Source organism: Hypanus sabinus, chromosome 10 (assembly GCF_030144855.1).
Source record: "Hypanus sabinus isolate sHypSab1 chromosome 10, sHypSab1.hap1, whole genome shotgun sequence".
Taxonomy (NCBI): Eukaryota; Metazoa; Chordata; class Chondrichthyes; order Myliobatiformes; family Dasyatidae; genus Hypanus; species Hypanus sabinus.
In genome coordinates this window covers 41104764-41121691 of record NC_082715.1, presented here as the reverse complement: position 1 = coordinate 41121691, position 16928 = coordinate 41104764, and the positions used below count along the sequence as shown (strand labels likewise).

Below are 16928 nucleotides of genomic sequence, written 5' to 3'. Positions count from 1 at the left end.
ATGGTAGCCCACATGCTAAAGGAGTCACTGGAAAAGGTTCTTGCCCTATACAGAAGCGTATGACAGAGAATAGCAACATTCTCCAGTCATTAAAGGAGCAAACGGACATTCATGCTAAAAAAAAATTAGCACGATCTTCAACAAAATAGACAACATTCAGGTTAGCTTAAGCAAGAATGAGAAAGTTACTAACTCCTGTTTCGTGGAGGTGACTAAGATATGGAAGAAGCTAAGCGACTTGGAGGGTAGATTCAGGAGAAACAATGTGCGGCTGGTTAACTTACCGACAGGAGCTGAGGGCGACAATCTGAGAGGCTACCTCCAGGAGATGTTGCCTAATTGGATTCCAGCAGTCATGAATTCCCACAGCACTCCATTGGAGATCAATATGAGCACATAGGATCTTTTCCAACAACACCTCAAGACCGCGGACCATAGTCTTTAGGCTTCTACAGTACACTGACTGGCTGGCTATCCTACTCTTCTTCTGGAAAGCCAAACCTACTCTCCCTGATAGCACCCAGCTGCAGTTCTTTGCCAACTACAGCCCCGGAATGATGCAGGAACAGCAGAGATACAAGGAGATCCGTGCTAAACTTTGACAGAACAGGATCGTTGACAGTTCCTCATATACTCAGCAATTTTGAAAGTGAATATCAAGAGCATGAAGATGTTGTTTGACCTGGCAGAAGGAGCAAAAGAAGCTCTGAAATCATCGGTGGTGGGAGATATGGAAGACTCTGGGCAAATCCACATGCCCCTCAAGAGGAGATGGAATTGCATTCTCAGACCAGCATGCATGTGCAATCTAACAGGCACGGGCAAGTTAACGTCCTAGATGTGAAGTTTTCTGGTTATTCTTCTATTGGAAAGTCATTCGATGCACTTTTGTATTTAGTTAATTAAGGGGCCAATTTGTTTTTGAGTATTGCAGTTCAGAGTTTTAAGGTAATAGCTCAGTTAACTTGTTAGTGCAATGATAACATGGTAAGGTGATATAAGTCCGCCTAGAAAATACTTTATATCTTTTACTTTCTAAGGTGATATTCAATACACCCAAATGTCATACTTCATCAAGAACGAAGCTGAAAACAGCAACTTGTTCGGAATAACTTTAGTTGTACATGTTCATTTCGGGTTATGTCTCCAGTAGACTTGTTTACGTTCATGGGTGCCAAATAAGACGTCGCTAGCATCATCGCTTAGCGGCGGTCTATTAAAGCAACAGTCTCCCACAAGAGAGCTGCTGGGGTCTTGATTATGTGTAATATTATATTTGAGACAGGAATGGTTTTAATTATATAGGTTAATAGGTTTGACAAGGTTTTTTTTCTTGTCTCTTTGATATGATTGTCTATGAGAACCGCTTTGCCTTTTCTAATGTGTTGGTGCTAGAGGGAGCAGTTAATGTTCAGTATCTGACATTGCTAAGTGACACTCACACATGTTACAAAGTAAATGGATGAACGGGGGGGGGGGGGGGTGGGAAGGGGGTAATTCAGGGCTCCGCCACCAACTTACAACAGATCCAGGGGAAGATAAGCAATACAGATAAAGTAGAAAATCTTACTATTGTATCATTTAATGTTAGAGGTTTAAACTCTCCCTACAAGCGTTCAAAAGTTTTAGATTTCTTACACAGGAAGAAAATAGATATTGCGCTGCCACAGGAAACACATCTTAAACCTAATGACATTCCCAGGGTTCAAAACAGCTTTTATAAACCCGTTGTGGCATCAGCTGATGGTACTCATATGAAAGCAGTTATGATATTAATGAGACGTAGTATTAATGTATCAATTGAAAGGATGGGCGCCGACAACAAAGGATGTCTAGCTTTTTGCTCTACATCCATTCAGGGTAAAAAAGTTGCATTTATTAGCCTATATGCCCCAACTACATTTGAGGTTGAATTTTTTCCCTCAATTACCTCACAATTACTGAAGTTAAGTGACTACCAACTATATGTTGGTTCGGACATGAATGCTTTGATAAGCAATAACCTCGATAAGTCTTCCTCAACTATATCAAGCTCTCAAGAATCTGCTTCCAAAGCACTTAACCTCTTTCCAACTGATTTAAATTTAACTGATGTGTGGAGGGTGCATAATCCATCTGCTAAAGACTATACCTTCTTCTCCACAAGACATAAAACTTTCTCTCGGATAGATTACAATCTTATATCCTCCAGTTTGCTATCTTTGATACACTCAATAGAATTTTTGCCCAGACATCTATCTGATCACAACCCATTCATATCTACTTTTAATTAAGGCAAGACTAAATATAAGGCTATTAGGTGGAGATTTAACAACACCCTTCTAAAAAACGACAAATTTCTAACACAACTGAGAACAAAACTGATGGAATTTATAAATTTAAATAAAAAGTGTCTTGGATGTGACAGTGATTTGGGCCTCCATCAAGGGTTTCTTATGAAATAATGCCATATAGTTCAGTTCCCACTTACATAAAAGCCAACGTCAAAAGACTTCCACCCTAGAAGAACAATGTAAGGTTTTGGAGAATGATCTCAAAAGGAGATACACCATAAAACAAGCAGAATTAAATGATTCATTAAGAAGCAGGGCAGAACATATGATCTATATAACCAAACATAAGCAGACATCCCACCTCTCCCAGAAGTTCCGGGAGTCTCCCACATATTGATAGCAGCACCCCGACACCCGTGAATTATATACAATATCCCAGAAATCGATTTTTTGAGAGGAAGTGGCGGGGGGGGGGGAGGGGGAGGGGAAGGGGAAGGGCACCATGGCAGAGTGTTCCAAAAAAAGAAAATATACTTCACCCCAGACTACACTAAAGTGTACCCCTGCCTAATAGGGGTTAAAAATAATGACAGTGTTGCTCACTGCACTGTTTGCAACATTGACTTTTCTATTGCCCATGGTGGACTAAAATGTAAAAGGCATGTTGAGGTGAGTTTAACAGGTGTCATTCATTCATTAGCATAGCTAATGTTATTTAAATTAGCTGGCTAACTACTAAGGAGCTACTCTCTTGCAGACATCCCACCTCTCCCGGAAGTTCCGGGAGTCTCCTGCAAATTGATGGTGCTATCTCCCTGAAATGAGCTTTTGCAGGATGGGATGTCTGCATAAGTATTAAGCAGAAGGCAGCAGACCGAGCCATCTTTTGGCACTAACACTCAAACAACAGGAAGCTAAAAGGTCTATACCAGCGATCAGATGTGCTAAACGTGGAGTAGTATCTTCAACAGAGGAAATAAATGAGACATTCAAGAATTACTTTAAAGAACTGTATACAAGTAGCTCAGTTCCTTCTGAGAATGACTTCACAGATTTTTTTTAGTGGATTAGACCTCCCTACGTTGTCATTAGAGGACACCAAAGCTCTAGACTCTCCTATTACACTGGATGAGCTACTTAAAGCAGTCAAAGCTACAAATAAGGGCTGTACGCCAGATATAGATGGCATACCAGTGGAACTTTACCTAGCACTTTGGGATATTCTTGGACCAGTATGGTTAGAAACATTAAATTATGCTATTAGAAATGGTGCTTTCCATAGAGATCTAAACACAGCCCTGATCACAGTTATACCTAAGCCCGGTAAAGACCCCTTGGAGTGTGCCAATTACCAGACAATCTCCTACCGACCTCAAGATATTTTCCAAAGTCTTAGCCAGTAGACTTGCGAAAGTAGTTGGAAAAATAATTAGCCAGATCAAACGGACTTTATTAGGGGACGTCTCGTATCTGATAATATTCGCCGGCTCTTACACATATTGAGTGCAACACATAAAATTCTGCCTGCCTGTGGCCTGGTATTTCTGGTTGCTGAAAAAGCGTTCGATCGCCTTGAATGGCCATATTGTTGGAGAATTCTAAAAGAATTTAAGTTCAGCGATAAATTTATCAATATGATTCAAACACTGTATGCTAATCCTTCGGCCCAGGTATGTGTGGGAGGAGGTTTCTCAGAGTTATTTGACATAAGACGGGGCACACAACACCTCTGACTCCTTTAATTTTTACTGTATCTATTGAACTGCTTGCACATTTAATTAGAAACTCTCCTCAATCTCTCCTATTACAATAGGTACAACATCACATTTGATATCACCTTATGTGAACGACACACTAGCTTATATGGCAAATGTTCAACAAACTCTCCCCTATATTTTAAAAACACTGGAGCAATTTGGATTTTTTTTCAGGATACAAAGTTAATTTGTCAAAATCAGCACTGATGCTGATTAATACAGATAAAAGTAAGGTGTCTCTCCCTCCCCAGATTAAAGTTACTAAAGAGGTCCTCTACTTGGGTACTTCCCTATTGTCTGTGGCTAAAACAAATTACTCTTTAATTTTGAAAAAAATAGAAGATATTAATCGATGGAGGCAACTGCCAGCACCAGTCCCAGCCCATATATCGGTCATTAAAATGAACACCTTACCCTGCATTAATTTTATCAGCTCAATGCTCCCACTTGCTCCTCCAGCAGGATATTGGCAAAAACTGGACTCCTTACTACGTTGCTATGTTTGGAATGGTAAACGACCCAATATAAAGTGGTCAGCTCTACAATTCAAAAAGTCGGATGGGGGATTGGCATGTCCAAATTTTAAATTGTATCACTGGGCATTTGTATTAAAAAGTCTTAGCTATTGGATGGAGGAGTCATGGAAAAATATAGAACAAGAGCTAGTAGCACCAATAAGGTTGAAGGACCTTCTCCTTATAGGTATGTCTACTAAAAATATGATTTGCATTACGGTCCAATTTTAACCCATATGCTACAAGTGTTTAGAGCAGCAGAAAAATTCCTATAATTTAAGTGTATGGTGCAAACCGTCTCTATTATAGAACAATGATCATCTACCTTGGGGGGGGGGAACCATTCACTAACAGAACTTGGGAGGATAAAGGTATTATTACTCTTCAAGATATTAATGGGGCAAGTACTATCCTTAGCTTTCAAGAACTGGTATCTCGATATAATATTGATAAACATTCTCTTTTCTTCTACTTTAGAGTAAGATCAGCTTGCAAAGCCTACAGGTATCCCTGGGAGTCAGATTTAAAGGAGCATCCCATTTCAAGTTGGATACACAGTGCTCCAGGACAGATAGTGTCATATATCTATGATAAATTAAACTCCCAGAAATATATGCCCACATCAGGAATGAAAGCTTGGGATAGGGACATACCTGAATTGGGACAAGACTTAGACTGGGATGTGATTTGGGATCATGCTGCCGGTTCTTCCAAAAACCCAAATCATCGGTATATACACTTGAAATTTTGTCATAGAGCATATTTAACACCGAGAATTAGGCATCAAATGGGCCTAGTTCCTGACCCATATTGCTCATTTTGCCCCCACGAAACAGTTGGCTCTTGTTATACATGTTGTATGGGAATGTCCAGGGGTTTTTGGTTTGTGGGGAAAGGTTATCAGTACTCTTACAGAACTAACTGGGGTACAATTACCAATAGACTCTGCTGTATGTCTTCTGAATGATGACTCCCACCTTTCCCTTACAGAAAAAACAGGCAAAGTCTGGCTGACAGGCCTGACTGCAGCTAAGAAAATTCTAGTCCAGCGTTGGAAACCTCCTCATGATATTTCAAGTACTCACTAGCTTCAGAGCTTTTTGGACATTTCTTACCTGGAACTATCCTCAGCAAGAATAAATGATACACGACCAAACACAATCTTAATATGAACAAATTTGATATCTAACTTAAAAGATCTTTTGTTAAAAAAGGAATGCTCTGTCTGTGTATGCACTGCTATTCAGTTGGTTGGTGGAGAGGTGGGTGGTGGTGAAGGTTGGAAGGTGGCTGGGTTAAACAGTCAAAATGTAATTGGCAACTGGTTGTAATTTTTTTGTTTTTGCAAAAAATATTACTGATATTAAAAAACATGGGTTTAAGGATGCATGTTCAGCCCACTGCTCTACTCTTTCTACATTCATGTCTGCATGGCTAAGCAATAGTCAAAAGTTATTTATAAATTCACAGATGACACCACTGTTGTTGGTAAAATCTCAGATGGCAATGAGGAGGCATACAGGAATGGGAGATCAGCTGGTTGAGTGGTGGGACAGCAAGAACCTCGTACTCAACATTAGCAAAACCATGTAATTGACTGTGGACTTTATGCATGCACGAGCCCTCATTGAGGAATCAGCAGTGGAAAGGATGAGTAGTTTTAAGCTCTTGAGAACTGGGACCACTGATGCTCTCTACCTACTGTATGTTGATGGGCAGATGCAGATGTGAGAAAATTCAGGTAATGTAATTATTCAAATATATGGTGAATTTACTTTCCAATTATATGAAGTGTTACAAGTGTCATTATTCCATTCCTTACAAACAATAATTTGCATGTTTCCAAAATAAAAACTGTAAACACTAAATAATCAAGTCAGATTGGCATCTGTGAAGACAGAAATGAAGTTAATATCTCAGGTCAACAACTTGTCAGTAAAATCAAGAATAATTAGATAAAATAAAATATAATATGCAAAAAAATTGAGCATCTTTATAACTAATTTATCAGAGAATGATACTGACCAGGCCGCTTATTGCGGAATTGCCATAGACTTGATAGGCTTTTATAGCATTTTGCAGTATAATGACTCAAAAGAGGATACTGGAGCTCTATAACACTTAAAAAAAAAAGGAATATCTAGTTACAACTTGAGGCAGATAGCAAATCAAGACCACAGAAGCCAAGTCCTTCCAAGATGCAAGGAAGACTAACGCACCTTCAGGGTGACCGATTTTCATGGCTCCAGAAACGGGATGATCCAAGGCTGGTGCCACTGACTAAGGAGTCGCGGGAGAACACGGAACATTGAAAGCAGCTGGTTAGCTGCAGTCTGTGCGTCCAGAGAGCTGTGCCTTTCTGGGGCCAATTCTCTGGGCGCAGAGCTCAGAAAAAGTGACACAACAGACTTTTAGCATCATAAATCAGCAAGTTGTCTGCTATGTCTCCCCTCTCACTGTGAAATGGGGACACCCCTTTTTCCTTGATTAGGGAGAGAGAGAGAGCCTGTGGTATGTTGAATTATCGGGTAAACGAGTAGTCTTTGGGGTACTGCAAGTCTGTGTCTTTATTGATGCTTTGCTGCATACTTCAGTGCTCGGTGGAGGGCGCCGATCGTTCTTTGCTGGTGGGGGGGGTGTGGTCATTGCCTTGCTGCTGCTTGTACATTGGAGGGGGAAGCTGGTGGGGGGGGGGGGTTTGGGGTTCTAAAATTTAACTGTCATTCATTCTTTGGGGTACTCTTTTTTGTGGATGTTTGTGAAGAATAACTTTTTCAGGATATATATTGTATACATTTCTCTGACATTAAATGTACCTGTTGAACCTATGGTAAATGACAGTTATCATTTGGACGAGAAGCAGACAAATTAAACAAATTCTTGTTGCTTCTCTTAATGAAGGCTCTACTTACTTCTAAAAAAGTATTCATTAACAAGTTGATGGATGCTGGAAAATCACCATTGATTTAATTTCAATATATATTTCATGGGAATATGCTTTTTGGGAATATAGGAAAGTTACTGGTGTTACCTTATGCTTGTTGCTCCAGTATTCCTGAGTGTTAAAGGTGAGATTTAAAATGAGCTATTGTGGAAACTTGCAGGATATTTCAGTATGATACCCAGTCAATCAAATCATGTGAGTGAAGGACAGTTTATCAATCAAGCAAGCTGTTACATACCAGATTATGTGTTCTTTAGCATTGTTGGAGCATCCCAGGTGAAAAGTATTTCACTAAATTCCTAATTTGCATTTTGTGGAAAGTGAAAGTGAAGGAGTCACAGTTTAGAACAAGCTGCTCTTTGCCTCACTTTAAGCTTACTTAACAAACGTAGACTGCATTTTAACTACATTGTAAAACTTCACAAACCCCTTGCTCAAAACAGAATTCCTTGAGAAGATACGATCAAATTTTTCTAATCTCTCGAGCACTATTTTCCATATTTGCATCAACTTCCAAAATTTGTTTTTATTTTGTATTCATCTTTCTTTGACATAATGGAGAACCTTCTTCCTTTACAGGCTAGAACCAGTTGTACCATGGCTCCTTGATGCCACAATAGATTTAATCCAATTTTTTCCCTCAGATTTTTCATTTAGTTTCTCATGGATTTATTGGCTCTACTTAACAAGTGTGCATAATTACTTAGTGCAGGGAAAAGACCTTACATAATTTAAGTCTTAAACTGATTTTGAACAACAGAATTGCTTGCTTCTCAAGTTGTATTAATTATAAAAATTAAGTTTTTAAAGAATTAAGAACACATCTTCTGTAATTTAAAAGCAAACACGATCAATTTTCTCATCATTCCCTTTTCCTACATTTATGCATCTTTCTGGCCTCAATTTGTGTTCTAATTGAATGAGGCCCTGATCCATTACTTCCCAACATGATGGTTATTCTATCACAATTCCTAATTACATATATTATATTAAATATCTTCATATATAAACAAAAATAACTCAAAAAAAGTTCTAATATATCTTACCTCAAGAAATCTTTTTTAAAATTTGCATATGATTAAAGTAAAATGTTGTTTGTGGATCACAAACTGAACAGATCTTTGGTGAGCATGATGTTAAAGAGAAGAAACTATAATCAGAGGTTCATAAAGTAGAAGGAATTAATTTAAATTAGCCTTCAAATTTATAGTGGGTGCAATGGGAAGAGAGGAGAATTATACCCTCTAAACTGACATGACCATCAGACATTCTCATATGCATTGGTCAAATGTAGTTATCTTAACTGAACTATGTTGAACTAGGAATCAAACATCCTGAGTCACAAACTGACAAAAGTCAACAAAACCTTAAACTAGCTATTTTGCCAACTATTGCATCAAACATGGCCAAAATAATTATTGCTCTATGAAGATTTGGAATGTTTGCATATACAAAGAAACACCCTTCACAATCCTGTGATAAAAAGAGAATAATGCTTTAGCCTGGGGTTTTTGTCCTCAAAAAGCTTTAGACCATCTACTTTATCCCTCCCAAAAGCATTTTAATTCTCAGAGCTGCTGTTACCAGTTGAGTCCTATTATAAATAAGTAATTCGAGAGAACCATTTATCTACAATAAAAATGTTTATCTCCAGGTCATTAAATTCAAACACTTCAGACAGAACTGTACAGCACAGGAATATGCCCCTCCACCCATTATGTCCATACTAACCACACCAAATTAAACTACTATTGTTTGCATGTGGTTTGTTTTTTTCCATTTTCAGCTTGTTTATTTGCTATGGTATCTGCTTCCACCACCTCCACTGGCAACACATTCCACACAGCTTTGTGTGTCAAAAAACTTGGCTCATACATCTTTAAACTTCACCCATCTCACCTTGTGGCTGTGTTCTGGTACTTCACATTTCTAGCCATACAAAAACAATCCATCAACCCTATTAATGCCTTTCATTATTTTAATCAGGTCAGCCCTCAGTTTCCAATGCTTCAGACAATCAAAGTTTGTCCAACCTCTCCTTACTCACCAGGTAACACCTCAGTCATTTATCCACCCTCTACAAAGCCTCCACATCCTTCCTGTAATTCAGTGACCAGGGATGCGGGCAATACTTCAAATGTGGCCTAACCAAAGGTTTACACAGCACAGTAGTGTACTGGCCAGCACAACAGACGACTGGGGTTCAATTCCCATCACTGCCTATAAGGAGTTTGTATGTTCTCCCCGTGATCATGTGGGTTTCCTCCCACAGTGTAAAGATGCACCAGTCAGTAGGTGAACTGGTCATTGTAAATTGTCCCATGACTTCGCTAGGATTAAATTGGGGGAATGCTGGGTGGCACATCTTGAAGGGCCTATCCATGCTGCACCTCAATAAATAAATGAATAAGCCTACTATGAGAGATCTTGCTGAATGTTTTACTAATGTCCATAACTAACTCTTAGTCATCTTTATCACCTCAAAAACTCAGTAAGTTCATAAAACATGACCTGCCTTGCATAAAGTCATGCTGACTGCCACTAATAAGTCCATTTTTCTTCACAAGTGAGTAATTCCTATTCCCAAGAAACATCTCCAATAATTTCCCTAACACCACTGGTCTGTAATTTCCTATTATGCCTGTAACTGAGCATTACACCAACAAATTCTATTGACAATTTTAGCCTAAGAAACCAAGTGAGAAACAAAAATATACAGCTTAGTAACTTATAGAAACATTTTTGGCAATGAAGCTTCCAAATTAAGACTACACAGAGGTAATGCATAACTTATGAATGGTTAGAATGAAGTCGTGCAACGTGTAAACAGGCCCAACAAGTCAATTCTTTTTATTGTCCCCACGTTCCCATCAACTCCCAAAGGTTCTCCTACTCACCTACATAGAAGAGGCAATTTAGAGATAATTAACCTACTATCCCACACATCTTTAGAGACTGGAGCATCTGTTCACAAGGGCACGCAAACTCCACAAAGGGAGTAATGGAAGTCTAGATTGAACCTAGATTTGTTTTGGGGAACAGACTGGCTGCTCAATGTCCAAGCATGAAAACTAAGACATGGCAGAAAATACTTTAATACTCCCAGAAAGTATGCAATCTGTTTATATAATGAAAATGACACTGGTAAGGCCATAAGACATAGGAGCAGAATTAGGCCATTCAGCCCATCAAGTTTGCTCCAGCATTCCATTTTGGCTGATCCCAGATTCCACTCAACCTCATACACCTGCCTTCCCGTCATAACCTCCAATACCTTGACCAATCAGGAACCTACCAATTTTCACTTTAAATATACCCACAGTTCTGGCCTTCACAGCTGTCTGTGGCAGAGTATCCCATAGATTCACTACTTTCCGGCTAAAAAAAAATCCTCCTTACCTCTGTTTGGAAGGGTCACCCTCAATTTCGAGGCTGTGTGCTCTAATTCAGGACATCCCCCACCACAGAAAACATCGTCTCCACATTCAACTTGTCTAGTCCTTTCAACATTCGGTAGGTTTCAATGAGGTTCACCACATTCTTCTCAATTCCAGTGAGTACGGGCGCAAGGCTGCCAAACACTCCTCACATGTTAACCCCTTCATTCTCGGAACCATCCTCTTAAACCTCCTCTGGATTCCCTCCAATGACAACCCATCCTAAGATATGGGGCCCAAAACTCCAAGTGAGGCCTGACCAGTGTCTTATAAGGCTTCACCATTATCTCCTTGTTTTTATATTCTATTTCGCTTGAAATGAATGCCAAAATTGCATTTGCCTTCTTTACCACACATTCAACCTACAAATTAACCTTCTGGGAGTCCTACATGAGGACTTCCAAGTCCCTCTGTACCTCTGACATTTGAATTTTCTCCTCATTTAGTTAATAGGCTGCTCTTTTGATCCTTTTACCAAAATGTATTAATATACATTTTCCCAACAACGTATTCCATCTGCCACTTTTTTGCCCATTCTTCCAATTTGCCTAAGTCCTTCTGAAATTGCATTGTTTCCTCAGCTCTACCTACCCCTCCACCTACCTTTGTATCACCTGCTAACTTTGCCAGAAAGCCATCAATTCCACTATCCAAGTCAATGACAAACAATGCGAAACCTGGCGAACCCAATACTGACCCCTGAAGAACACCACTAGTCACTGGCAGCCAATCAGAAAAGGCCCCTTTTGGTCCCACTTGCTGCCTCCTGCCTGAAAACCATTCATCTATACAGGTCAGTAACTTTCCTGTAGTGCCATGGAATTTTATCTTACTAAGCAGCCTTTTGTGTGGCACTTTAACAAATACCGTCTGAAAATCCAAGTAAATGACATCCACTTACAAAAATCAAGCTGACTTCAACTTATTTTATCATTAGTCTCCAAGTACCCTGAAACTTCATCCTTAATGATAGACTCCAACCACCCAGGTTAAGCTAACTGGCCTATAATTTCCTTACTTCTGCCTTCCTCCCTTCATAAAGAGAAACATTTGCAATTTTCCAGTACCATGCCAGAATTAAGTGATTCTTGAAAGATCATAGCCAATGCATCTGCTATCTCTTCAGCAACGTCTTTCAGAACTCTGGGATGTAGTCCATCTGGTCCAAGTGACTTATGCACCTTAAGACCTTTCAGTTTGCCTCACACTGCCAGACTGGGTAACAGCTTCTTCCCTCAGGCTGTGAGACTAATAAATACCTTGCCACCACTAAGGTCTCATCACTGTCTACTGTTTACCTGTGCTGTGCTTTACCACATGCATTTTAAATTATATTTTATTAATTTATTTCTAATATAACATTTGATTTATATGCTGTGTGTGATACATGTTTTGTGAGTGCACTGTGATCTGAAGGAATGGTGTTTCATTTGGTTGTATATATGTACAGTCAGATAAACTTGAAATTGAACATAAACCAAGTAGATAAGCAACTAGTCCTATGACAAACAAGAGTGCATTTTCACCTCCCACCCAAAATTTATTGACTTTTACTCGGAATTAGCTCCAAAGGCAAAAATTTACTTATGGTGAAAGTCAAATTGACCTGCTACAGAATGCAGCCAAGGCCAATCCACACCTGCACCCCACAGCCAAAATAATTGTTCCTCATAGCTCAATTTGGTCTTACCGTTCTATCAGTATAATACAGTAAAAAAACAAACAAGAATTTAGAGAAGCAACACACACAAAATGCTGGTGGAATGCATCAGGCCAGGCAGCATCTATAGGGAGAAGCACTGTCGACGTTTCGGGCCGAGACCCTTCATCAGGACTAACTGAAAGGAAAGATAGTAAGAGATTTGAAAGTAGAAGGGGGAGGGGAAAATGTGAAATGATAGAAGACCGGAGGGGGTGGGGTGAAGCTGAGAGCTGGAAAGGCGATTGGCAAAAGGGATACAGAGCTGGAGAAGGAAAAGGATCATGGGACGGGAGGCCTAGGGAGAAAGAAAGGAGGAGAGCACCAGAGGGAGATGGAGAACAGGCAGAGTAATGAGCAGAAGGAGAGACAAATAAGGAGGGGGGAGAAAACTAAATATATCAGGAATAGGGTAACTCTCCTCCATCTAGCGGAATTAGTTTTTACTCTCAATAATTTCTCCTTTGGCTCCTCCCACTTCCTCCAAACCAAAGGTGTAGCCATGGGCACCCGTATGGGTCCCAGTTATGCCTGCCTTTTTGTTGCTTTGTGAAAGCCTATACGGGTATCCTTCCCCCTCTTTTCCTTCGCTACATCAACAACTGCATTGGCGCTGCCTCCTGCATGCATGCTGAGCTCGTTGACTTCATTAACTTTGCCTCCAACTTTCACCCTGCCCTCAAATTTACCTGGTCCGTTTCCAACACCTGTCTCATTTCTTGATCTTTCTGTCTCCATCTCTGGAGACAGCTTATCTACTGATATCTACTATAAGCCTACAGACTCTCACAGACTCTTCCCACCCTGTCTCTTGTAAAAATGCTATCCCTGTCGCACAATTCCTCCGCCTCCACCGCATCTGCTCTCAGGATGAGGCTTTTCATTCCAGGACGAAGGAGATGTCTTTTTTTAAACAAGGGGCTTCCCTTCTTCCACCAACAACTCTGCTCTCAAACGCATCTCTCCCATTTCCTGCACATCTGCCTGCCACCCCACTCGGGATAGGGTTCCCCTTGTCCTCATCTACCACCCCACCAGCCTCCGGGTCCAACGTATAATGCTCCGTAACTTCCGCCACCTTCAACGGGATCCCACTACCAAGCACATCTTTCCCTCCCCCCACTTCTGCTTTCCGCAGGGTTCGCTCCCTACACTACTCCCTTGTCCATTCATCCCCCCCCCCCCATCCCTTCCCACCGATCTTCCTCCTGGCACTTATCCTTGTAAGCCGAACAAGTGCTACACCTGCCCTTACACTTCATCCCTCACCACCATTCAGGGCCCCAGACAGTCCTTCCAGGTGAGGCGACACTTCACCTGTGAGTCGGCTGGTGTGGTATACTGCGTCCGGTGCTCCCGGTGTGACCTTTTATATATTGGTGAGACCCAACGCAGACTGGGAGACCGTTTCGCTGAACACCTACGCTCTGTCCGCTCTGTTCTGATATGTCTATCCATGGCCTTCTCTACCGTAAAGATGAAGCCACACTCAGGTTGGAGGAATAACACCTTATATACCAGCTGGGTAGCCTCCAACCTGATGGCAGCATGAACATTGACTTCTCTAACTTCTGTTAATGTCCCTCCTCCCCTTCTTACCCCATCCCTGATATATTTAGTTTTCTCACCCCTAATTTTTCTCTCTTTCTGCCCATCACTCTACCTGTTCTCTATCTCCCTCCGGTGCTCCCCTCTCCCCTTCTTTCTCCCTAGGCCTCCTGTCCCATGATCCTTTCCCTTCTCCAGCTCTGTATCCCTTTTGCCAATCACCTTTCCAGCTCTCAGTTTCACCCCACCACCTCCGGTCTTCTCCTATCATTTCACATTTCCCCCTTCCCCTCCTACTTTCAAATCTCTTACTATCTTTCCTTTCAGTTAGTCCTGACAAAGGGTCTCGGCCCGAAACGTCGACAGTGCTTCTCCCTATAGATGCTGCCTGGCCTGATGCATTCCACCAGCATTTTGTGTGTGTTGCTTCTCTAAATTCTTGTTTGTTTTTTTACTGTATTATACTGATAGAACGGTAAGACCAAATTGAGCTATGACACAACAAAACAACATCTAATGTTCAAAAGAGGACAAATCATGCAAATAACAAAATAAGTAAACAAGTAATACATAGAACATGAGCTGTGGATCCAGTTCAGCACTGAGGTGGCTGAAGCTGGTCAGCAGCTCCATTGGCTTCAGGGCAACAACTGCTCTCGAACCTGAACCGAAGACCCCGAAACCTCCCACCTGAAGAAGTAGTGAGAAGAAAGGAGGTGGGTCAAATGAAGGCAGATGGTGCAGAACACTAGTTGGCTTTCTGCTCTTGGGCCTTGATCTGGCTCGACCTTTTAATCGGCATAGAATAAATGGGCTGAATGTCAATTTGTTTTCAGTTCTTGGGCCTGAAGTCAAATTAAAGAATCAAGAAGCAGACTCAAAGGGCCGAGTGACCTGTTCATACTATATTTTTGTGCTCCATGCTAATTAATAAGCATCCCCTTAAATTTGTCTTCAACATTTTCTTTACATTAAATCCAAACCATAATTGGCTTTTTGCTTCATGGCTGCATCTCCCCTCACTGAGGATGCAATGAAATTACTTAATCCCATGTGATCTTTCTCTATCCACTATATCTTTCAGATGCACCTAAGTTTACACCTATTTATCTTAACATCCATCCTATCAAGCCTAGTAAGTTTTGTTAAAGAAACTTTAATATTAAAGATTTCTTCTCATTCGACTGCCGTTGTGAACCACAATCTTCAATGCATTCCCTCAACAACAGGTATATCCTTTATTCCAGGCGAGTACACAGTTCTCTAGGCGAAGCTTCACCTTGGCCTGATTTAGATAAATAGTTTAGGACAGATTTAATCCTGTAAATCTTGTGACAGAGGTCAACATACAACAACTTGTTTTCCTCGCTGCACAGCGAAAAAGAGAGCATTCAGGGAAAAGGGATGTTAGCGCAGTTATTCATAAACCAAGAGATTCTGCAGATGCTGGAAATCTTGAGCAATACCACAAAAAATGCTGGAAGAATTTAGTAAGTCAGGTAACAATCTATGGAGGAGAATAAACAGCCGACGTTTCACGCTTCGGCCCGAACTGTCGTTAGTGGAGTGCTGGGGGAAGGCAATCGCGATGAGTGGAATGAGTTAGAGGTATCTCACATGACATGCGGGAGACTGGGGTGCAGGGAGGAAGGGTTGCAGACGGGTGCGGGCTGAGAGAATGTGTGGGGGTGGGAGATGTGGAGTAGGAGTTTGAGGTTTGTTGGAACTGGGGTTAGTGAGGGGAGATAGCGAGCTATGGGGGAATACATGCTGATCCACCTCCCCCCACGGGTTCCCGGTGGTGAGGGCGGGGCGGGGCTGACGCCGATCTTTGCCGTTGGTTTTTGAACAGGACAGCTTGCATTCGACGCCGCCGTGTTGTTATGTAACGCCGGCTGTCACCGCGGCCCCGGCGGCAAGGCAAAGCCGCGGGGGCGGAGTGTTCAGCAAAAGAACTCCCGAAAGCGCCGTGAACCGCAGACGGGAGACGGTGGTGGGGGGGGGGGGGCGGAATCGGCCACCGGAGGAGCCCAGCTAACTCACCGTTTGCAGCAGGTCGAAAGCCGCACTCAGGCCGCTGTCTCCGAATCAACGCCACTCACCGGAGCCGCACTGCGCCTGCGTGCTCCAGCCGGGGGCGGGGTTGTGCGCAGTCCCCTTGCCGCTGCGGCACTGCTCCGCTGGGCGGTGCGCGCTCTCTGTGCCGCGCGTGTACGCGCACCGAGACGATGCAACCTCCCCTCGCTGAAAACTTAACGGTTAACTCCAGAAAAACACAAAAGCAGGGACATTTACCCAGTTTCCCCCCTCTTTTAGCGAGGCGCTCACTGATAATTGTCGTGCCCATTACCGTCTTACTTTAGAAGTGATCCACTCTGCAAACCTCTTCTTCAGAGCCGTGCCTGCCAGCAGACAGTGAGATAGATACGCCTCGGAGATTCGCAGCTAGTTGGCTGTCTTCTATGTATAGCAAAATATCGTACAGTGCTCTTACACGCTTCTGTGAGAAAACTGTGAGTGATGCACACCAAATTAGTGGCAACTGACTATGGAGACCACCATAAATTGGTAGAACCGTAACTCTTCACCATTTTCCTTCCGGCCAAAGGGGCGCAAGAACAGGTTTAATCCGATTTAATCAGCTACTTGGGTCTACAGGTTAAGGCAATACAAGGAAGCGCAGGGTTTTTTTTTCTGGAATATGCGGTATTCACATCATAAACATGAGAAAATCCATATCTTCTCGCGTATTTTC

General features: G+C 41.7%; 1 protein-coding gene across 3 annotated transcripts in view; it reads right to left on the bottom strand.

Moving 5' to 3' along the window:
* Positions 1 to 16708, bottom strand: part of mapre3b (microtubule-associated protein, RP/EB family, member 3b) — a 58992-nt gene extending 42284 nt beyond the window's left edge. For 2 of the 3 annotated variants that reach the window (XM_059981737.1, XM_059981739.1), the window contains exon 1: positions 16217 to 16355. The gene's annotated coding sequence lies outside the window, so the exon portion shown is untranslated. Of the gene's footprint in view, positions 1 to 16216; positions 16356 to 16531 lie in introns of those variants that run through there. The other variant, XM_059981738.1, reaches the window with a different exon arrangement.
* Between the last annotated feature and the right edge of the window lie 220 nt (positions 16709 to 16928).